Source organism: Pseudoliparis swirei, chromosome 17 (assembly GCF_029220125.1).
Source record: "Pseudoliparis swirei isolate HS2019 ecotype Mariana Trench chromosome 17, NWPU_hadal_v1, whole genome shotgun sequence".
Lineage (NCBI taxonomy): Eukaryota > Metazoa > Chordata > Actinopteri > Perciformes > Liparidae > Pseudoliparis > Pseudoliparis swirei.
The window spans coordinates 6,249,047-6,273,529 of record NC_079404.1 but is presented as its reverse complement, the minus strand read 5'-3'; the positions used below and the strand labels follow the sequence as shown (position 1 = coordinate 6,273,529).

Below are 24,483 nucleotides of genomic sequence, written 5' to 3'. Positions count from 1 at the left end.
TGATAAGGTGGAAAGAGCTAAAAAAGCTAGTAAGAGGAACTTCAGTTTTATATAGAACAATGTATGTATTTTTATTTATTTATTGTCGTAGGTTCTTTAAAAAGTGAAATTCTGTTATTGGAGGGAACCGTTTAAGTTCCTACAGGCTCACTCACAAGATTAACAAAGGTTTATTACAACATTATCCATGTAGTTTCCCTGCAGTACTTACTGTATGTTCATGTATGAGTATCTAATGAATGTGGAAGTATTGTGCACTGTGAGATCCTGAGGAGACAAGACCAAGTTTAGATCTGAGGCACATATAGTGTACATGCAGAATACACACACACACACACACACACACACACACACACACACACACACACACACACACACACACACACGAACAGGAGGATCGGATGGTGGAAGAGCAGTGTTTCCAGATAAGCCCTCTTAATGAGAGCAGAAAGAAGTATTAATAATAGATAAGACTGCATTCAGATAGACAGACAGACAGGCAGATATGCGGATAGATAGACAGACGGATGGATGGATGGATAGATGGATAGATGGATAGATAGATAGATAGATGAAAAGGTACAGCTAAGGTATTTTTGTTAATGATCTATGAAATTGAAGACGTATAGAATTACACATTAAAACATAAAGTTTAGTATTTTCTACGTATTTCTTCTTCTTGCGGTGCTTGTTGAGAAGATTACACCCTCAGAGCACTTCATACATAAATTAAGCCACACATGCAATGTTGCGTTGTCGGGAGGCTATCATGTTACCTCCCCCAGAACAGTGACTCATTGCTCCACTACCTGTATTATGGTAGTCCAAGTTACATCATGTCCTCTGTAGGAATACCCCCCTCCAACAACCCCCCCCCCCTCCACACACACACACACACACACACACACACACACACACACTTCCTCCCCTCTACTCATGTGACATGCTGTTCGAACATCATGTCTGTGCAGCGTGAATACCAGTTTCTGTTTCTGAAAGCCTCTGCTTCGATTGTCCTAGGCGATACATTCATTTTAAATGCGAGGATTTGTCTTTTATTGATCTATTTAATGCACCACCCACTGACTCAAAGGATGTGGAAAAATATATAGAAAAGACCTTCTGGTGCAAACCCGCCCGGTGGACGCAGTGATGTTTTGAGCTAAATTCTATTTACTTTTTTTGCAAAGCAGGGTTATGTCTATCGGCTTGTTGCTCATTCTGACACCAGGCTCCGATCAGACAGGGGTCATTTTACTGCGCTGATCATCGCAGCACACTTTAAAATAAACCTCATTTAAATCGTCTTCGTTGATCCCCGCACTGTTCCAACAATCCTCAAATCTGGTTTAATTAAGAGCTTGAATCAGAGACTGTAGTAACGCATACAAAAATAAGTAACCATCCTTAAATGTTTTACTGTTGACCGTGATGTCAAACCGGACACACCAAGAAAAAGCGGGTTTTCCTGTGTATGAAAAAAACCCTGCATATACACGCTAATTTGGTGTTGTGTGTGTATGTGTGTGTGTGGGGCACCGAGGCCTGTCCTCATGGCTGACTTGTTTTGAAGCAGATTTTTCTGCTCAATAATTAATGTGGAGGACACCAAACACATTGCTCTGCCATATAAGGACTGTGTGTGTGTGTGTGTGTGTGTTTGTGTGTGGTTGTATTGTGTTTCTCAGTGTTTACTGGAACTGGTGCTGGGACCACTTGCAGAGCCAGACTGGACTGCCTCTCAGAGGTGGGGTTTAAGACGGCTGTGGAAGAGACTGAGACACAGTTGTTGTTGTTGTTGTTGTTTTTTGGGGCTCTCCTGGTTTAGCCTTGAATCAAAGCAAACTGGACCACTCTTGACAAGCCTGAGCTCCGGTGGACTGGACTGGGACGCCAATGGACGTTTTTAGCAGCACGTTTAGACAGGATCGGACCAGATGGGTCTTTACTGGTTCCAGTTCAAATCACGTTTCCTCGATTTTTTTTCATCCTATTTATTCGTTGCTGTTTTTTCCGGAGCATGAAGAAGCATTCTCAGGTTTTCCACCTTGTGTTGTTTCCAGAAAGTCTCCCTTTTTCCCCTCTCACCGGTTTCGGGTCTAAAGAGCTGGGAAGCGAAGCTTTTCTTGCAGATTTGGTTTGGCTGACAATCACTGCACTGAAAGAGAGTTAAACTAAATATTTTGTAATCTAGCTTTTCTTTTTTTTTGCCTTGCAGCCATTGCCCTGCTCTGACTGCTTTCCCTTTGATTTTTCCTTGCACAATAGCTGCTCCATTTTCACCCCATCCCAAATCATCAGGATCTCTGTGTGTTTAAGCCTCGGACATTACAGCTGTACATTTAAAAAACAAAGATGACGAAATATGGAATCAATAAGAATATAGCATTGAAAACCATGGACAATAAATAAAATGTAACATGTATTGATTTTTTTATCATGCTTTCTGCGGGATGTGCAGATTCACATGAAAGCATCACAGAAATCTATTGATGGGATGTTTTATTCCATTTCATGTATTTTTTTGTGATTGCACATGTGAAAGAGGGATGATGATGATGACGACGACAACGATTCAATTCAATTCATTTTATTTTTGAAAAGCCCAACATCTCAAATTGGCCTCAGAGGCCTTTACAATATGTACGATATGCTCATGGCGGTGATGATGATGACGATGATGATAATGATGAAAGAAAGGTAATGCAAAGGGGTATGAGCAAGACTTTGTTTGTCTTGCTTTCATTATGGTCAGTTCCCATTTAACCACCTCTTACTGCTTGACCAAAGGTCCATATTTAGATCAACCTATTTTCTCCGTTACAACCACGTAAACTCCACCCACTGAGAGAGTCCACAGTTGAAAGCTAGGAAGAGCTTGCAAGAGGCCCTTTAGCTTTTAGTTTTTCCTTCTCACTTTACCGTTTCAAGGTTTAGAACAGACGCCTATGCTCGTCAGAAAGCGAGTGTTGGGAGCCCTCGGCTGCATCTCACAGTCTGAGTCAGCTCAGGTTTCATAATATGAACTAGACCGCCAGATGCAAGATACAGAGGAGCCTGATTCAGCCCTAACTATAAGCACTATTAAAAAGGAAAGTCTTCAGTCTACTCTTAAATGAGGTGACTGTGTCTGCCTCCCGGACTGAAGGTGGAAGCTGGTTTCATAAAAGAGGAGCTTGATAACTGAAGGCTCTGGCTCCCATCCTACTTTTTTAGACTCTCGGGACTACAAGTAGCCCCGCAGTTAGTGAGTGCAGCTTTCTAGTGGGGGAATATGGTACTACAAGCTCCTTGAGATATGATGGTGCATCACCAATCAAGGCTTTGTCGGAGAGGAGAAGAATTTTAAATGTGATTCTTGATTTTGCACTTGAATTTGCAGGTCATCCAAGTTTTTATATCTTTAAGACATGCTTGAATTTTACAAGTGGACGTAGGAAGGGAAGGGAAAAAAAGATGTTTGAGGTTTTACCGTCACACAAGAATGCATGTGATCATGTCTGTAGTGAGAGAAGGAGGGAAAGCACATCGATCCTCTTCTTTTCACTGACACCTTTTCTGTCCCAGAACTCTGGTCATTTACCAATTGAGCCACTGAGATCTCTGGTCACTTCCCTGGATTATGAAAATTAATTTTTACAGAATATAATTTGTCGGTTGCATCGGACCCACTTTCTGCCATGGGTTTATTTGCAAACCACTGTCTGTCAAAAGCCCTTCTTCAAAACTTTGCAAAAACGTGACAGAAGAAGCGGGTTACAGCAGTCAGAGGACTTTTATCACAAAATAATTCCTGGAATGCTGTGACCACCGCACATGGATGACATCCGACTAGGGCTGCAACTAACGATTACTTTGATAATCGATTAATCTGTTGATTATTTTCTCGATTAATCGGATAAAAAAAACTGTAATTTTCAACCCTTTATTCAAAACAGGGTTCGTACGGTCATGGAAAACCTGGAAAAGTCATGGAATTTTTAAATGGCTATTTCCAGGCCTAGAAAAGTAATTGAAAAAAATAAAATCCCAAAATGTTTGGAAAAGTAATGCAAATGTGTTATATCAGTCGCGCGCAATTCCAGGATGCTTTATTTTCATTGGTTGCTGGATTAAATCTTACCCAGATAAAACAGATAAGTTTTTTTCTGATTGGCTATTGTGTAGCCCATTTCTTCTTTTTGATTGGCTGATAAGTGGCTCCTCACAGCAGACCTCCAGGGGAGCGCTTGATTCCTCCACGGTGAGGGCAGCGCGGCTCATGTTGGCGCGCTGCGGCACATTAAAACATGAAATAGCCGAGAGTTTTTTTCAGCGTGAGAAATACGATGTGTGGCGGGAGTGCGTGACTAAAGACCGAAATACGTGACTGTCACTCTCAATGCGTGACACTTGAGAGCCCTGATAACATCACCCGTAGGCGCACACAGCTCCGTGAATGACTTCCGCATCCAGCGCCACGAGAGCAGCAGCAGCCAATTAGATTCATCAACAGCGGAGCAGCTCAGCGCTGATTGGCTCTCACAACGCAGCGTTCTCTCTCCTCTCCCTCCGCTCTGCTCTTGTTTCTCCTGCGCCGCTCTGCGCTCAACTCAACTTTTATTATACTCCGCGACTTATTGAGGGCCGTAATAATCGCGCGACACAACGAATCGATAATGAAATTCGTTACCAACTATTTTAATAATCGATTTTTATCGATTTTATCGATTCGTTGTTGCAGCCGTACATCCGACATTGGTTATTTATATGGGGTCAGATCAGTCTCAATAATTGCAAATGCACACAGAGACTCACAAATGCAACACGAAGATTCAAAAATGCGCACATACTGTAACAATTCACAAATATATAAAATGTACAAATGCACTGTTGATGTTATGAACCTAAACACGATGGCATTTGATGTTCCGACGTGTGTGGGATGTCCTCAACAAGTATAAATCAGAACTAGTGGTTATTTCTTCTATGGTGGATGGTGGAAAAGTTAACTATTTCCACTGAGGCAAGCCAAGGAGATAAGCCCCGCCCCTTGAAAGTTAGGGCGCCATCTGATTGGCTACAGATAGGTCCATGTTGAAAAAAACGCATTTACGGATTGAGCCCCGGTCTCACAAATCCGTATATCCGTGGTTAGCAATGCACAAACAAATGCAGTGCAATCGACAAATAAATTCACAAACAAATAGACAAATCCACATAGAAATGCATAAATATATTTGTGATTCTTTTTGTACATTTATATAAATCGTAATTATTTTACGTGTGCATTGGAATATATTTGTGAATTGTTCTGTGGGCATTTGTGCATCTCCATGTTTTCACTTGTGAGTCTCTCTGTGTGCATTTGCAATTATTGAGACTGATCTGACCCCATATATGTAAGCTGCACGAACAAACATGCGTGTTTCTGGAGTTGGGGTGTGCTTCAGGCTACTTAACGGAATTTTAAATAACAATGGAAGCTCTGTTTCTGTGCTCACTTTTTACGTCTATGTATGTGAACCCCGAACACAAAAACGGGAGACTTACTCTCTGCTTTATGTCCACTCCTTTTCTGGACAACCACATCTGTTTTCCCCAATATATATATATATAAATATATATGTATATATATATATATATTGTGTGTGTGTGTGTGCAGTGTGTGGACAAAGGACTGGGTGTCTGGAAAGAGGGTGCTGGGGAGGAGAGAAGGGGGTGATGGGTGGGAGTCTGCAGGAGACGGCTGGCTGACTGTGTTTATGGATGTGGGTTTCGGGGGGCAAAGGTGGGGGTGCATGTGTGTGTGTGTGTGTTTGTGCGCGTGCATTCATCTGCATATCTGTCTGCATGTGTCTAAGAGCATGCATCCACTCATCTGCCGGTGAACCCATCTGTGTGCGCATTGCTTGCTTCTTCTTCTTCGGCTTGTGTGTATGTGTGTGTGTGTGTGATCCTTTTGTTTTGCTCTGGGTTGCCGGGTGATGGGACCAGCTGGGCGGGCTATAGCCATTCATTTCCCTTCTGCTACCCTGAAGGCAGCCAGCAGGGAGGGGGGGGGGGGATCGGAAGAAATGAGAGGAGAAAAGCGAGGCAGATCTGTTTAAACCTCAGTGCAAAGGGACAGAGGGAGGGAGCGACGGCAATCGGATGAAACAGAAAGAGAGAGAGAGACAGAGAGAGAGAGACTGCGAAGGCCGAGTGGTGAGGAAGTTTTGATGCAGCTCAGACTGAATGAAGCGACTCGTGAAGGAAAGGGGCGGGGGCGGGGTGGGGAGGGCTGACACGAGTGTCGGGCTGAATCGTGATAGAGCAGCGGAGCTGACTCAGCCAGTCTGGTTTGGCGTAGGAGGGCCACCAGCATGGGGTGAAGTAATAGATTACTGTGGCAGTAATTATATTACTATAATCAGATTACTATCAACATTAGAGAGCAACAAAAACTAAACTTGTGTCAATGTTTCGGTACGCAGTCCTTTGTCAGGTTACTTTACAGGAGCACATCTTAATTGGGTGGGTTGAGCCGCATGGACCAATCAGGTTACACTTCAGAGGGACGTCGCTCAATCAGATCAAGAAATCCTAATGGTCACATCATGGCACCAAAGGTCCACAATACAAGCATGAAATCATATCTCGCATGGGTATGGTTTCTCGGAAATGTATCAAAATGCACGAGCTGCCGTACCGAGATCAAATGTTTAAAATATGCGGTTAAAAAATGTCATCTTCAGCCCGTCCCTCAGAGAGAAGAAAACGAGAAGGATTGCAAACAAGCTTATGAAGACAGAATCTGCCATAAAACATAATACAATGAAAATGTAATACTAATAAAGTATATCAATGAAGAAAAACATTGGCATATAATTGGAATAAACTTAGTAGCATTGTTGTGTCCTGTGAAGCTGGAAGGTTAATTTGAAAAAAAGGTATTATCCATCCTTGCGTTGGGAATCTAGGAATCTAATTTGTAAACAATATTTCATCTTCAGTGTGGACGTTCTTACACGGTGATGTCTCAGATAAGAGATGTCAGATATGGAATCCTATTGAAATCGGGGCCCGGTGTCATTGGGGTTCCATGTGGGAAGAGAAGGGAACATGGTTGGTGAACCTCTTATCTTGCTGATGTGGCATTATGTTTTCGGGTTGTCTGTCCACCCGTCTGTCCTTTTCTCCTGAGCAATATAGCGCAGGAACGCCTTAAATTTGGCATGAATGTTCACTTTGGTTTTAAGGATGAGCTGATTAGAAATTGGTGGTCAAAGTTCACTGTGACCACAAACACATTTCTGGCCAGAACTCATATCCTAATTATGATAATTTCACAAAATGAAAATAGGATAAATAGACGAAGTGATGACATTTTAGGCAGACCGGTTGTCAGAGGCGTACAACCGCGAGGCAAGTTTCAATTGACAGACGGTTTTCTTTGCTTTCTCATATAATTCCCGCAACTTTACTACATTGTTCAAACTCTATCCCTGAGATAATAATATAATAACAACAGATTTTTGTAAAAGAACAAAAAGAAACCCCAGAGGGAGGGATAAGCAAAAAAAGAAGCTGCTAGAGGCCGGAAAGAAACAGAGAAAAGAAAGATGGAGAACCAGATGAACTGTAGTCGCTGGCTGCTGGTCTCTGAAGCTGAACCGCTGCGGCTGCTTCCTTGTGCCGTGACTTGTGAGTCGGCTCGCTTTCTCTCGAAGATTAATGACCTTCCTGTTTTTCAGCTGCGGTAGCTCCCTCCACCGAGTTTTCACCGCAGTTTGACTTGAAGTGCCCTCTTTGTAAAAAAAAAATCATTAAAAAAGAAGCTGCAGGATGTACTGTTAGAGGCAGGACAGCGAAGGTAATGCGGGAGGGTACCGACACACACGCAAAGAGTACACACCGACTATTATCACTCTGACTGCCCCCTTTACTACCGTCACTGCAGCCTCCACTACAGCTAACTTGTGACTTGAGAAAAAAAGTTTCATTGTGGGAACTGAATTCTCTGCCATCAATGTGTTTTTGTTGAGTCCCCCCCCCCCCTCCTCCTCCTCCGGTGGACAGAGGTATCAGTGTCTATTGGTGAGTTGTCCTGCTGGAATGTGTCATGCTCACCAGTTTACTGTGGATGGGTTCTCACACGCACACAGACACACACACACATAAAAGGGTCAAACTTTTCACACAGCCTCGAGGCAAAAGCCATGGAAACAGTACTGTACTGTATGTCGAAGGTTGCTCATACTGTCTTCGTGACTATTAACTGATTTGCACTTTTTTTCCAAGTCAAATATTTGGATGCTTTGCTAGTTTTTGACATGTTACACTCTGATTAGTCTGTCGAACAACAGACTTAAGTCTAGTTGTGACTAGAGAGAAGTTATGAAACAATGAGAACAGCTAAACAGACACACGAGAAAGAGACAGCCAGAGAGAGAGAGAGAGCAACAACTTCTTTTCCTGTAGGTCACCTGACACTCTTGGCGTCACATGGCCATGAGTAAACACACAACTCTCTCTCTCCCCCTCTCTCTCTCTCTCTCTCTCTCTCTCTCTCTCTCTCTCTCTCTGTGTCTCTCTGTCTGGGTGGCCCATTTTCTTGCAATGATGAAATGTTTTGTTTGGAGTGCTCTATAGTTTCTATTTTTAGACCTATCTAAATTCTTTAGGTTATGCAATTGGAGAAGAAAAAATAAAGATTTGCTTTTTCTTAAAAAAAAAAAAAAATGGATTTGTTATTCTCAAGTTTAGTTTTTGTCGACAAAACCCCAAGACCAAACCAACAATGTGCAATTCTCACTTCCCTACCTTGACTTGGGCTCTCAGCCCCAATTTTTAAATAGCTAAAAAATATGTTTTGAATGTCTGAATTGTTTCTTAAAAGACTATTTTCAGCTGCGGAATTATACATAATGAACCATCTAATCATAGTGCTAAAATCCTAGAAGTGGAATTGATATTCAACTGTTTTCCATGGTCATTTACTAATACAATTAAAAATGGCAATTGACGCCAATGGGCCCTTAACCAAGAAAATAGAGGTCACAGAACCGGAGACGGATGGTTGGCAAATTAACCCGTCGTCCAGAGCGGAATCATTGGACCCAAAGCTGCCACTGCCCACCTGCCTGCGGTTTTCTGTAACTAGTATGGCATTAAAGTGTGGCGTAACTAAGCTAGCAGGCTAGCTAGCCAGCTGTCCACCATGCTTTAATCCTCCATTGGTGACAGAAAATGAGCTGAACAAGTATGTCACTCAGCCAGCTGGGAGATATAATCCCTCAAATGTGTCTTCCTCAGGGTCTCCTAGTTGTTGGACTTGCCCGGAAACCCTCCAGTGTGTCGGGGAGGCATCCTGATTATCTGATCAGCATCAGATGATCAGGATGCCTCCCCGAACCACTTTCAGTTCAATTCAATTCAGTTTATTTTGTATAGCCCAATATCACAAATTACAAATTTGCCTCAAAGGGCTTTACAATCTGTACACATACGACATCCCTCTCCCAGGACCTCACTTCAACTGATTCTTTTCGACAAGAAGGAGTAGCACCTCAACGCCAAGTTCCCTCCTGATGTCCAAGCTCCTTACCCTATCTCCTTATCCTAAGGCTAAGCCTGGCCATCCTATGGAGGAAATTCTTGCATCCGAGACCTCGTTTTTTGGGTCATGACACAGAGTTTCTGACCATAAGTGAGAGTTCTCTACCCCCTGGCTGTGTCTAAATATCCTGTCCATGAAAGTCACGAACGGGACCAGTGAAAATGGGCAGCCCTGGCGTAGGCAAATACCCAGCAGCAACGTGTCTGACTTAATACCGAGAATACGAACACAGCTCCTACTGCAGGCGTACAGAGACCGAATGGCTTGTTGCAACAGGCCTGGCGCCCCATACTCCCACAGCACCCCCAACAAAAAGCTCTGTGGGACCCAGTTGAAAGCCTTCTCCAAGTCCACAAAGAAAATGTAGACTGGTTGGGCAAACTCTTAGGACCCCTCCAGTGGTCTTGCGAGGGTGAAGAGCTAAAAACAAAATCCACACTGCTCCTCTTGAATCTGAGGTTAGACAAATGGTCGGATCCTCCTTTCCAGCATCCTGGCAAAAGATTTCCCCGGGAGGCTGAGTCGTGTGATACCCCGATAGTTCGAGCACACTCTGCGGTCCCCCTTTTTTGAAAATCGGAATCCCCACCCCAGTCTGCCAGTCCATAGGCACTGTTCCTGACCCATGCAACATTGTTAAGGCATGTCAGCCAAGACAGCCCAACAATGTCCAGCGTAGTGGTCGTCAACCCGTCGATTAACTTTCCCTGTCGCTCTCCAAAATAAAATAAAATACATTCAGAAACACATTGGGCCTCATTCGAATATTTTCTGAAGTGTCTTCTGAAATGCTTTCTTACGGACTTCGGAAGACCAACGTGAGAAAGATCTCACGTTAGTTTCATGAACGCCTGAAAATGGGTTCTTAAACAGGCGAAGTGTTCTCAACTGCGCCCCCGAATGAGGTTCTCGTGCACCTGCATTTGCATACAGAAACACCCCGCCAGCTCTTTATAAGGGCATGCAACTGAAGAGACCCGGGCAAAATCGACACACTCCACAGGCAACATGAATGCAACTTCAGATTAAAATCATGTCAAAGCGGAAAGCGAGCACCGGTCGAGTAAACTGAGACCTAACTTCACCGGGGAAGAGGTGCAGATACTGTTGCAGAATGTACATTTGTCCATTCTATTCCACTGCGGCTATATAGTATCCCGATACCTCATAGAATGATGACTATAAATGTGAAATGTAATCGTTATTGATACAAATGTTTTCGTATTTATTATTATAATAATAATTTAAATCTGAAAAACCAACGGTCTAATGCTGCGTTGAGAATATTCGCATTATCTCTGTGGCTATACTCCATGGAAACAGTTATCATTTCCGCCATCCACCATGGAAGAAATAACCACTATTTCTGTTTTATACTTTATACAAACGTCAGAACATCAAACGCCCTCGTGTCTGGGTTCATAGCACCACCCGTAGGCTCACACAGCTCGGTGAATTTCACAAACTACGTCTGGATAACTCCCGCTTACAGCGCTATTAAAGTAGAAGCAGCCAGTTAGATTCAACAATGGCACAAAGTCGGTGATGACGAGCGGAGCATCTCAATGCTGATTGGCTTTCGCAACTCAGCGTCGGGCAATTTCTTTTTGCTTTGCTCTAATCGCGTCATTCGCCGCGTCATTGGCAACCATTCAAGTCTGTGCTTTGACTTTGCATGAAAAGTCTGCAACGCTTTTGGTGCGAACGCAGCGCAAGTTCAGATCGAATCCCAGATGAGAACATTTTCATGAACGCCTCAATAGAGAGATCTGGTCTGTCACCAAGGCGGAGGTCAGGGATTTGGGGTTTAAAAAGGTTGGCGACCACTGGCCCAGCGCCTTCAGCGTCTCAGGGCGGATCTCATATCTCATCCACCCCCGGCATCTTGCCACCAATAAACTTTTTGACTACCTTAGTGGCCTCCCCCGGAGATATGGATGTGACACCATGGTAAGTGGTTTTGAGTAGTCACAAACGATATAATGAGCCTGTAAAGCAGCGGTAGTTGCTGATACATTTCTGAGACCACTAATCTCATGATTTATCATCTCATGTTATTAAAGTAAACAGTTCACTTGAGATCACAACTTAATCGACCAATTTTGTTCGGATTACAAACTGTTATCCCAAAGCTATATGGAATGACACAAGAATGAAACTAGCCTGGATATATCATGATGTACAAGCCACTTATCCATAAATCATGATCATCCTGATAATTGTTGACACAACTCTCCCATCAAGTTTGTGCATGTTTTAAAAATGTTTTTATAGACTCTCAATTACAAGACAGCACGTTGGGTAGAGTGAACAGTGCAGCAATCCGATGACTCGGAAAATATTGTGAACTTGGCCTAACCTGTTCTGTTGGTTTAAAATGAACCTGGTGGGTTTGCCCGGTTAGTACAGTTCAAACAAGGTCCTCCTCCAAATTGACTCCCGTTGGGTGAGTAAATGTGTTATGTAACATGATTTCCAAAGCTTAAGTCTGCTACAAAGTGATTTACTGATCCCGCAGTTGGTCTTATGATCACTCATATATAACATACATAAAGCAGCTGGTCACAGTAAAATGAGTGTAAATGCTTAGATACCCATCATCACAAGAAACCACTAGCAAAGTTACCGGTCAAGGCAGCACGACTACATTTTGGAGCATAATCGACTAACATGACAGCAGGAGGCCGACTGTGCGCACTTCTATTTCCCCTTTTGAAGACGTTTGACAAGTTTGAAGTGTTAGTGTAACGAGAATAATGGAAGATGGTTGTTGTGGGGGGGGGGGGGGGGGGGGGGGCAGATGAATGGAGAGATTCCACTTGGCTTTGTGTTTGTTTCAATTAAAGTAGAAGAGTACAACATTTTGGCACTAATGATGGATATATCATGCAGTGGCAAGGATAAACCACCCTGTGTGCATAGAGGAGTGTTAAGAGGGGAATGGTGGACACTGATAAAAAGAGACTGGTAGAGAGACAAAGACAGAATAGGAGGAGGTAGAGACAAAGAGCTAGGGAAAGAGAATGAGAAAGAAAGCAGATGGGTGTTTTTTGGTGTGGAGCCCTTCCACTCCCTCCCTCCCTCCCTCCTTGTCTCCCCCTCTCCCTTTGTGTTGCCACACCCATGTCTAATAGTATTTATAATATTCTCTCCTCCTCTTCACACACCCTCTCCCAATCTGCTGGCGATCATGGATGTTTCCACTAGGTCTTGCACCCAGAAAATATTTTAAGCCAAATATGAATTGGTTAGTTTCAGACTACGTAGCGCAACCACGTAGCGCAACTACGTAACGCAACCACGTAGCGCAACCACGTAACGCAACCACGTAACGCAACCACGTAACGCAACCACGTAGCGCAACCACGTAGCGCAACCACGTAGCGCAACTACGTAGCGCAACTACGTAGCGCAACTACGTATGCAAACATGTCGACATTCATCAAATGAAGAGTGCAGGAACCCGCAACTCTTATTTGTAATGTCAAAAACTAACTTAATCCACGACAAAATACACTACCGTTCAAAAGTTTGGGGTCACTTAGAAATGTCTTAATTTTTCAAAGAAAAGCACTGTTTTTTCAATAAAGATAACATTAAATTAATCAAAAATACACACTATACATTGTTAATGTGGTAAATGACTATTCTAGGTGGAAACGTCTGGTTTCTAATGAAATATCTCCATAGGTGTATAGAGGCCCATTTCCATCAACTATCACTCCAGTGTTCTAATGGTACATTGTGTTTGCTAATCACCTTAGAAGACTAATGTCTCATTAGAAAACCCGTGCAATTATGCTAGCACAGCTGAAAACAGTTATGCTGGTGATATAAGCTATAACTGGCCTTCCTTTGAGCTTGAAGTTTGTAGAACAAAATTAATACTTCAAATATTAATCATTATTTCTAACCGTGTCAATGTCTTGACTATATGTTCTATGAAATGTTCAATTCATTTGATAAATAAAAGTGAGTTTTCATGGAAGGCACGAAATTGTCTGGATGACCCCAAACTTTTGAACGGTAGTGTATGTTTTCCTGGAAACAAGTTTACAAGACAGTTTTGTCGTATGGGAGCGTAATATTGAGGAGACTGGTTTATGTAGACAATACTTCAGAACCGATGAGGTGACTTTGATCATGTTAAAATGATGTCGAAAACCATAAACTTCCATATACATAATTTTAAACAAATAAGAAACTCTCTATCGACTAATGCCGCTTTGCTGTTTTTACACTCTATGATACTCTCACATGTGAGTTACTGCTTAACCAGTTGGTCTATGACAAGCTCAATAGTTATTAAACCGGTCGAACTACTCTATAAAAAAGCATTGAAAATACTGGATAAAAAACCATTTAAGTATCATCATTGCTATATTTTAACCAAATACAAAATGTTAAGTTTTAATAATTTTAGAAAATTCACTTCGGCCTGTTTGATTTTCAAAATACTAAATGGCCTAGCGCCACCCCCCCTTAAAACCTTTATCAAACATCGATCTATTAACTCCACTCTGTCCACCAGAGCTGTCACAAACAGGGACTGTGAGGTCCCATTTAGAAAAACCCTGTTTGGGCAAAATGTGCTGTCCTTCAAAGGATGCATGATGTGGAACAGCCTACCTCCTTCTATAAGGGAAAGCCCCAGCCTGGTCACCTTCAAAGGCCACCTGAAGGCATGGCTCAGACTTCATCAGCCCTGTGACCATTAGAGTTAATCCGCACGGTATCCAAATGTCTTGCATGCACCTTTTTATTAATCTTTTTTTCTTCTTTTGTATTACTGTACTGTCATGTGTGAAGTGATGTGTGCTTTCCATTTCACTCTGCTTGCATTCTTAAATTACATCAACCTGCCAAGGGACTACAGATGGAAACTAGCCTCCCGGCTATAATCTGGCATATTTACATGTACATTGTACTGTCAATCAATATGCACTGTCCCTTATTCTCTAAATAAATAAAATAAAATAAATGTAAAACAGCAGTCGTAGCAGTAGTAGCAACAATATTGATAAACAGTACCTGCAGTTATAATTGTTATAAAAGTTGCAGTAGAAGTGGTGGAGTAGAAGTAGCTGTCTTTACTGTAGTAGTAATAGAAGTTGTTATGGTGGTGGTTAGGGATGAGAATTGATAAGATTTTAACGATTCCGATGCCTTATCGATTCCTGCTTATCGATTCGATTCCTTATCGATTCTCTTATCGATTCTTATTGGGCAAGGGGTGAAAAAAAGAGCACAAACGGGTTTATTTACATTAATTTTCTTTTATATAATTGTCTATAATGCTGCACACACCATATACAGTCTTTATACATACACATTTACATTTTTTTAAATAACCTAAAACATTTATACATATTCCTCTTGAACTTAAAATAAAACTTACATAACTTAAATAAAATGTATTCTGTTTAATTTAAACATGTTCCTAGAAATTACAGTGCTCCTTCCTTTTTTTTAAAGGGTATATGAACTGAGCTGCCAAAAATGAAACTAGCAGTGGCAAATACCAAGTGTGCAACCATCAATTGTATCATCAACAATTCTTGTGCAGAAAAATAAGCATGTCTGCTTTCTCCGGGAGGATACGCGATCTCTCAGGACTTATTGTGTCTCCAGCCGTGGAGAACACTCTCTCAGATGGGGTGGAGGATGCCTGAACACAAAGATATGAGGAGGTGTACAAGACGTGCTCGCTGTAGCCTGTGACCCAGACAGACTACCAGCCTCTGAACCGGTCTGACTCTGAACCTCATCAGCTAAATTGGATGGCAATGGAGATTATTTATATCGTGAAAGCTGGTTTACACAATGAAACAAATGGCACTAACAAAATCGCTGAATTTGCTGAGCTGACATAAAGCCACATTAAGAGGGGAGGCAAACACGACCTCTGCCTCAATGTAGGGGGCTGAAAATGGAAGATTATATAGCTAAACTAGCGTAGCTATATGCTACTGTAACGTCTCGGACGTTGTGGCACTGATGACACGGAGACGGGACGACGTTATTACTCCTCCTTTATTGGGCATCCACCAACACAGACAGCGTGCTCCTCACAGCTCAGCAGCTCGAACGTCAACAACAACGGTTCCCGTCAACCACCCTTAACTCCCCTTTTTCGACAGGTTAACCCCGCCTCCCCTCTACTCCGCCAATCACAGGCCCGCCCCCTCGACCAGCACGCACGGTGCCACACTGTGATTGACAGCCACTTCACAGGGTCGCTACACTACGTTTAATAATGGATTAAAAATCGATATCCTCAGTTTAATAATGGGTTAACACGATAACGCGAACGTTTGCTGATAACACACGCCCTCCGATAATTAACACCGTTACGATCAAACATTTCTCAAAACTGGACTTTCAATCCAAACGTGAAGTGATCAATAATGGGAGACCAATGCCGGAGCTCAAATGTATGCTTCAAACGAAGGACAGAAGATAACTTGATCGACTACACACAATAAAGGCAAATTGCTTCACAGTGAGTGGTTGTGATCACTTTTGAGGAGTTTACCTTGGACAGAAAGAGATGAAGCGCCGACGTTAGCTGAGCTGCTGCATCGAACACATGACATTCCTGTCATTTAATTCCACGCTGTGTTCAAATGCTTATTCATCTTTGTTGTATTTCCTCCCTTCGACGAAATAGACTTTTTACACACGTTACAAGTGGCGTAGTTGTCATTTTGTCGTGTGAAATAGAGCCAAACTTTAGAACGCTTCTGCCTAGTTGCCATGTTTGCTGCAGTCTGAAGAAGAAACTGAAAAAGTTTGCGCATGCGCAACGCCACAGAGGACCGTTAGCAGAACCGTTAAGGAATTTGGCTGACGATCCCAAACAATCGGTTCACTGGGAACCGGTTCTAAAACAGAACCGGTTCTCGATGCCCATCCCTAGTGGTGGTTCGTATTTCAGTAACAGAAAGAGTAGTTGTGAAAGTGATAGTAATGGATTATTAAGCTACTAACCAAGTGCTATTGCATCTATATATTCCTTCATAGAGTCAATAACAGCCTAATAGTCGTGTGTAGTGACTATTATTGTTATTACCAAGACAAGCAAAGGACTCATCTTATCATGTCAACAAAACAGACCATGAATCAATCATTCCAACCGTGTGTGTCACTGTGTGAATTTATAGTAAAAAATAATTTAAAAAACTGCATGTTGTCATAGTGAGTATAGATATAACATGACGGTCGGCGAACTAATTCCGGTGAAAGCTGTAATCCAGTCCGTTACCACCCAGAGGTGCAACACCGGACTGGAGCGGTGAGCGGGACCAGTGGCTCAGGTTCATGTTGATAGTGATAAATAACACAACTAGTAGCGTGATATGTTCTCCGTTATATTATTCTGATGATGTTTTATGCATTTCGGGGTAGCTTTTCATTATGGTTTCAATACTTAAACAGTTAAACCTTTTGCATTGTTCTTTTTGGCAAATCTCTGTCTGATAGTTGCTGGATTATAATCGGCACATTTATGGAAGAAGACTACAGAAAAAGAGCAAAAAATAAGGATGAAGCAACGCAGAAGACAAGGAATGGGCTGATTTTGCACATAGAGGGAAATAAAAGAAGAGCAAGGGAGAAATAAATAAAGATAGATGGAGGGAGGGAGGGATGTGGTGGGTGCAGCTCTCCAGTTGGTGTTGCTATGGCCCTGCCCTCCCTGCTCACTGAGCCATTTCCTGTTTTTGACCTGAAATCTTTATTTAGAGCCATCCCTCCTCGCTGCTCAGCATTCATGAGTCAACTCGGGAGTCCAGAGAGATGAACGCAGGACTTAAATCAGGTCTCCATTCACCACAGAAGCTTAGCGTGCGTGCACACACTGAGCTAACCCGCCCGTTAGCCGGACTTCATGCTGGCTTTCAATCAGTCTTTTGTATGATTGCAGATGTATTAAGCAGAACAAAATATTCCCGTCTTTTATTACTCGTACAGCAGTTCCCACAAGCCTTTATGTCTGCGCTAATTGAGCTGAGTCAGTTTATAATTGTATTGAAAAAAGATCTCATACCGTACATGCAGTCCACTGATGGACGATTTTGTCTGTTGCGACCTTCAGCCAATAATGAATGAAGGGAGGGAGGGAGACCAGCATTTGAAATGCTGCATTTTTCTGGTGTATCCAGTTCATTAAACATGTGTTTAATTAAGTGAACTGGTGTTGTGTTAAACTTCAGTCAGAAGACAACTTGCTCCACAAAAGAAAGTTTTTAATTAACTGTGAACATTTGGTCCTATTAGCGAACAAGCTCGTTGTCAGCAAGCTTGTTAGCTCCGAGAGCTTTTTTCTCTCCTGACTCTTCAACAAGACTGTTTCTTTTTATGAAGTGATGTACAATCCAGCAAAAAAAAGGCAAAAGATGGGGGGAACAACACAGTGCAGATTATAAAAATTTTGCAACATATTCCAATGCAACGGTTTGCTTGATTCCTTACAAGAAGTTATTCCTCATTTTTCATACGTTCTACTAAGAACACCAGCAACTTCTGCATGTTACATGTATACGATATTTTCTAAATAATCTTTTCTCTTCGCAGGAAACCACTTAGGTTAGGTTGAGGCAACAAACTCCTTATTTAGGTTTAGGCAACAACACTTCTTAGTTAGGTTGAGGCAACACAACTACTTAGTTAGGGTTAGGCAACACTTTGGTTGAGGAAATTAATGTTATTTTGATTAAATGAACCACATATGTGCCGTAACTATTATGCAAGCTACGTAACAAATAAATCAGTGTTGACTTCTCGTGTCTCACCAGGAACGATCAGTGACATCCTGGCAAAAATATCGCAGTTTGTTGGACACATCCACCCACACTATGTGAGCTTTTTCGGTTTATATACTTTTTCGTTCATGATGTGGATAACATAAAAGATCATTTTGAATAATATCTACAAATCTGGATTAGCCTGATTATATTTTGTGGGTACCATATCCCAGTTTGACCAGGCTGTTAACAGTGGAGAGTGACATAATTAAATGATGTTTATTGTTTTCTACCCTGACAACAGGAGAAACTGAATGATTCTGTGCCAACAGTGAAGTTAACGTCCAGTAAACGGACATTATTGTGGCATCTGGGTGACCAAAGCATGTCCCGAGAACAAGCAGCCTGTCTGGCAAAATAGGGGGACTCTTATTGTGATTGTGACCGTATCAGTGCCCAACTGGGTTGAGTGTGCAGCAGGGGGCATCAGGAACACAAATGTTGCAGGATGCCCATTTTTCTGCCCAGCTCCACTAGTGTTTTTGTTCTTCTGGTCAGACTTTGCTGAGTTTTGTTTTAGTTTCCTGGACATCTCCTCTGCTGCTGTGGCAGGACGGGTATCGCTCACCAACCAAACAGCACCATCGGTCCAGTGCTCATCTCTCTGACCACACGTCAAAGTGCAAAACTCCAACAAAAACGAACTAACAACAACTACTGATAAGGCATAGGACTATTATGAAATTGCTGCTCGGGCATGTAACCCGATGGGCTCTGGACACAGCAGATACAGCTCTAGACGTGAACGTTGCGTTATAGTTTTAAAATGTTGTGAAGGTTTGATTATATATGTTATTCTGAGAGGGAAATAGAGACATTTTACACAGCATACCACGCGCGCGTGTGTGTATGTGCATGTGTGGGTGGAGCAAACGACGCCACTTCTCGGGGCAGCTGCTCGGTTTCAGCTTCTCCTGCTGCCTTCACGTGCTCCTCGTAAACCTACCCTCCCTAACAAAATGGATCCTGTCATGGCAGTTATCATGCCGGTATGACATTAAGAGTGACCTCAGGACTATGCTTGCATAGCATGTGTGTATCTAGGGAAATATATATTTTTAAGTAGTCTAAATGAGCATCTGAATGAGATATGTCTCGGTATGAGGAGGTTGAAGAATTTAGGAAGGCCTTTTCACAAACGAGTGTACCATCTTGGAGTGTATCCTCCACTGAAAATTAATATCTGATTATGGCTTAATTAACAGTTACATGACAGTGATATTCTTCGAACTGACCTCTAGTTGCCACATCCCTTTGCTTTATTTTCTTTAAATGTCACATCTCGGTATCTCCATAGATCTCCCACGATTGGACCACGTTCTTCATTGAAGCACAACATTCACCATATATGAGCCTTTCTTGCATATTATTTACGTTTACGTTTGGCATATTTTACATAAAATCTGCGCGTGGTGTCACACGCGTCGCGCTGATCAACTAAATACCTGGTTATGGTTCAAATAACACCTTTTGCGGCACATAAGCGCACGTGCAAGCTCACCTCACGGAGCGTGTCCGACGGCTCGTGAAGGCAGCAAGCGTTCCCGTGAGCGGAGGCAGTTGTTCTCCTCCTATCAGCGCCATTGTGTGACCGAGTCTCGGGGAGCGAGGACGGCTTGTTCCTCGGTAGCCGACGGGACTGTTTCAATACCGTCCATGTTTCTCTTCCTAACTCCGGCGGACCTGGACGCGGTAAGGCAGATTATTTTCCTTCACAGTGAGACGTACAACACGGAGCCGCGGTGTAGCGTGTTTCTTATGAATAATAGACCACAGGGAAGGTGTAACGCTATCGGTGGTGTTGTGGGAAGCAGAGGGTCTGGGGTGAAAAGTTTTTGTTTTAAAATTATTTTAAAAAAACGACAGTAGCGTTACGTGTCCCCGCTGTACTTCTCGTGACCCGCTTGTCTCGTTCTGGCAAAAACTCATTCCCGTTTACAGAGCCGAGGAAGCGGCCGCCACTTTCCAGTTTATCACTACGGGGGAAGTCTGATAAACTTTATTTATTTTATTTTTAACCCTAAATACATTGAGCGTCTTCCCAAATGCACTCACTCTTTAGCACACGCGCTAACACTAGTTACGCTAGTAATTCCACACACGTTGGGCTATAATAATTTGTTGTTGTTGTAGGTAATTACCGAATTATAGAAAATGACCTAAGCTACATTTGTATCCGTGGTCCGACGTGTAATATTGAAAAGGTATTTTGGCCAGTTACACTGACTTGGTGTGTTCGACGGGATTTGAACGTGACGCTACAGTTAAAAGGACTTTAAAGTGAAGATGGACTTTGTGTTTACATAAAAGCCCTTACCGAGCACACTCACGCAGTCTTTATTGTGAAGCATGTACTTGAACACCTGTAAACTTCGTGGAATGTGCTCAAGCAGTGGGAGTCAAAGTGACGAGGACTCTCAGCAGTGACAGGGCCTCTCATCACTTTAGTCACCCACCTTCTTTGAGACACACAGAGGGTCACCTCAAAAGGTTCTTACTTTGTCTAGACTCTCATCAGAGCGGAACACCCCCTCCCCACCTGAGGGGTAGCCAGATGTGATGCAGAGTTACACAACTGCCTCTGCCTACACTGTAGTTGAGCAGATAACCATAGTGGGGAGTGGAAAGCCTCGTTTTAGCTGAGTACAGTACCCTCTCAGGAAGTCCACAGAGACACAACTCGTTTTATATGTCACTGTTGCTGTTTGATTTACAAGAATAAGACCATAACAACAATAGATTCTGATCACCACCTTACATTGTACGACTGAAACTCCTAAAACAAAATAGAGAGAAATAGTAGGCCTTCAGTTTTAGAGGCAGTTATTTTAGCACCCTTACGAATCCCCTACACTTCCTCCCAACCATCTGCTGGTATTTCTGGAGTCAACGCGTCATCAGTGAGCAGGTGGGGACTCTAACTAATTAATTTTGAAGGCATACTGTATCCTAACATGCATTTATTTAAAAGGCCTTAATATGAAAATGTATTGGACATGACGAGGTGACAGCTGCAGGCTTTAATTGTCAATCTCTGAAGCTTTAATTTATTATTTTATTTATTTACTGGCTTGTTACTAACAAGCCAGTCTTGTTCCCTCGGCTACCCCCATGAGGAACGGATGCACTCTGCATCGCATACCTTCAGTTGCTGAATATCTCAAACTTGCAATAGTAACAAGGCCCATGGTGCAGCAGCAACGCTTCAAGTGCAGTAAAGAGGCTTGTACTGCATCCACGAGGATTATGCTTAAGTAGTAAGCGTGCTGCCTGCAGTAAAAACTTTTCTTTTTTAATGATGACGCCTTCAGCAGTGATGCCGGTGCTGCCGTAACAAGGAAGGCACCGTGATAATAGGGCCAGTGCTGCTGTGATGAGGTGCATGCTGCAGTAATATGGCAGATACTGCAGTAATGAGGTGGATACTACCGTACACTGGGTGACCGGGCATATTGACGCTGGAGATTTCTGAGTGTCAAGCTGTGTTTCCCCCCGCCGTCTTCCAAAGAGGCTTGGTAGAAAGAGTGGAGCGGCATGTAGACACGTCTGCTGACCTAAATCTGCTCTCTTCTTCTGCCTCTTATTTATAGACTTAGGTGTGTGTGTATATGTGTATGTGTGTGTGTGTGTGTGTGCCCAAATACACTAATGACCAGACATTTGAGATGCAGCTATTGTGCATGTTTGTGTCATGGTGACTTACCGTGCAATTCGGCAAAAAAAAGCGGTTTGTCCCTTCATAGTCCCTTCAGCCTTAAAGAATTGGGCATTTAGGCAAAGCTCTCTCCGTTACGATTGCCTCGTAGTGTCCGATGCACCGTGCAGAAGTTTGGTTCTTGGTTTAATAACAGCCTCCCGAAATGATTGAATTGTGTTTCTTTACACTGAGAGGTGTTTGTAGTTATTTTTGTCCAGCCCCATTCTGTCAATGAGGGAAGACTGAATGTTAAGACCCCCCCCCCCCATAACAAAAACTAGCAGAATGTACCCAAAGTAACTAGCAACTTTATTTTCAATATGAGTCAGGAAAACCAAGGTTTCTTAACACACCTCAAACTTGCACTTTAAAAAAATCAGATACAAAAAATCATCCAGACAAAATGAAAAATACATAATAGAATTGCAATGCATTCATTGATCACAAAAAGGAATTAAAAGCATCATCAGCTCTTACACCGGTGTCGCTCTATTACCAGGGTGCTGCGTGTTGTGCAGCGGGAGCCCGTGTTGTTTTGTAACCGGGTCCGTCATTACGTAAGAGATAGTAGCGAATTCCCTGTCTGATACCCAGCTGACCTCTGTCATGTGAGTGTTTATGATCGCTACAAGGGAAAACACACACACGCATTTACACACACACACACACACACACACACACACACACACACACACACACACACACACACACACACACACACACACACACACACACACACACACATGGACATTGTTTCCGCATGATTGATTTATTTATCTGGTTATGGCTCTCCTCTACCATGCCCCTCCTCCCTTGTTGTTCCATAAAAAAGTGAAGATTCTTCTGCAATGTTGAAATAAAAGGGTTTTCAAGATTAGTTCAGAGTTGAGCTGCAACTAAGGATTATTTTAATAATCGATTAATCTGTTAACTATTTTTTCGATTAATCGGATAAAAAAGCAGGACTGTAATTTTAACCCTTTATTCAAAACAGGGTTCGTACGGTCATGGAAAACCTGGAAAAGTCATGGAATTTTGAAATGGTTATTTCCAGGCCTGGAAAAGTCATTGAAAAATCTAAAAAAAATATCCCAAAGGTTTTTGAAAAGTAATGCAAATGTGTTATATTAATATGTTCATTTAAGCTGTGTCTATACTTATGCTTTGGGATTATCATTGTTAGTTTAAATACTACATCTACTACAGAGTTTTCACAAAATGTTTGTTCATGCAAATTTGGTTGAAAGTCATGGAAAGGTCGTGGAAATCCATCGGTCAACATGTGTGTGAATCTTGTGAAAAACAGAACTGACAACACTTTACTCGCGTGAGTTTACCCGCTCGACTATTTGTGGTTAAATCGCGTCATTCTATTCAATGTTGCTTTGCTCCGTGGAAAAATCATTTCCGCCATCCACCACAGAAGAATGAACCACCATTTCTACGTTATACTTCTTGTGGACATCCCAAACACGTCGCAGCATCTAACAATCTTGTGTTTGGGTTCGTAACATCCCCCTTAGGCGCACACAGCTCGGTGAATGTCACCGACTTCGTCCGGATAACTTCCGCTTCCAGAGCTACGAGAGTAGCAGCAGCCAGTTAGATTCACCAACGGCGAAGCATCTCAACGCTGATTGGCTTTCACTCTTCTTTTCTGTTGCGACTTATTGAGTGCCGTAAATGGCACAAATTAGTCTCGGAGGGCTTTAAAATCTGTACACACACAACACAGGACCTCGCATCGGATCAGGAACAACTCCCCCAAAAAACGGAGAAAAAAACTTTCGCGGGAAAAAAAGGGAAGACACCTTCACGAGAGCAACAGAGGAGGATCCCTCTCCCCGGATAGACAGACGTCGTAGATGTCACGTGTACAGATGAGTAGTGTTGCAACATATTCAATGCATTATGCATAATGAGTAGTAGGCATGGACCACGATCTAGATCAGTGGTCCCCAAACTACGGCCCGCGGGCCGGATCCGGCTCGCCTCCACATTTGGACCGGCCCCCTGAACAATACCAGAGACGCGTTCCGATTTATTATTTTTTTCACCCTGCCAGCTGCCGTTGAGATTGCAGGAGAAAATGTGAAGTGGTGCTCTTCGCAATAAAACATCTTTGATGGGACGTGTCGAGTCTCGGCCAATCAGCGTTCAGATGTCCACAGCGTTTGGGAAGTTAGGTTAGCTTGAATGTTAGTCCGCTACATCTGCTGCTGTCACGCTGCACGGTGTAGCGATACTAACAAAGTACCCGTACGTTAAACACGATGTGATTTAGCATATTTTTAGTATCGATACTTCATTAAAAGAGCGATCAGAGCGCACGCAATGCTCCGATCCGTTAAATGCTGTCTGCACGCGCATGCGCTCACAGCGAGTGGCGCGCACACAGGTGA

The 24,483-nt window shown here is 42.7% G+C and overlaps 1 protein-coding gene and 1 pseudogene across 2 annotated transcripts in view; one reads left to right on the top strand and one right to left on the bottom strand.

The window, feature by feature from the left end:
• LOC130207507 (alpha-internexin-like) overlaps positions 1 to 19,975 on the bottom strand; it is a 33,468-nt pseudogene extending 13,493 nt beyond the window's left edge.
• The window catches only part of sertad2b (SERTA domain containing 2b), a 48,313-nt gene that overhangs the window by 5,750 nt on the left and 18,080 nt on the right, over positions 1 to 24,483 (top strand). The window contains exon 1 of one of the 2 annotated variants that reach the window (XM_056436135.1): positions 19,990 to 20,076. The exons of the other annotated variant lie outside the window; for it this stretch is intronic. The gene's annotated coding sequence lies outside the window, so the exon portion shown is untranslated. Of the gene's footprint in view, positions 1 to 19,989; positions 20,077 to 24,483 lie in introns of those variants that run through there. 2 annotated transcript variants of the gene reach the window in all.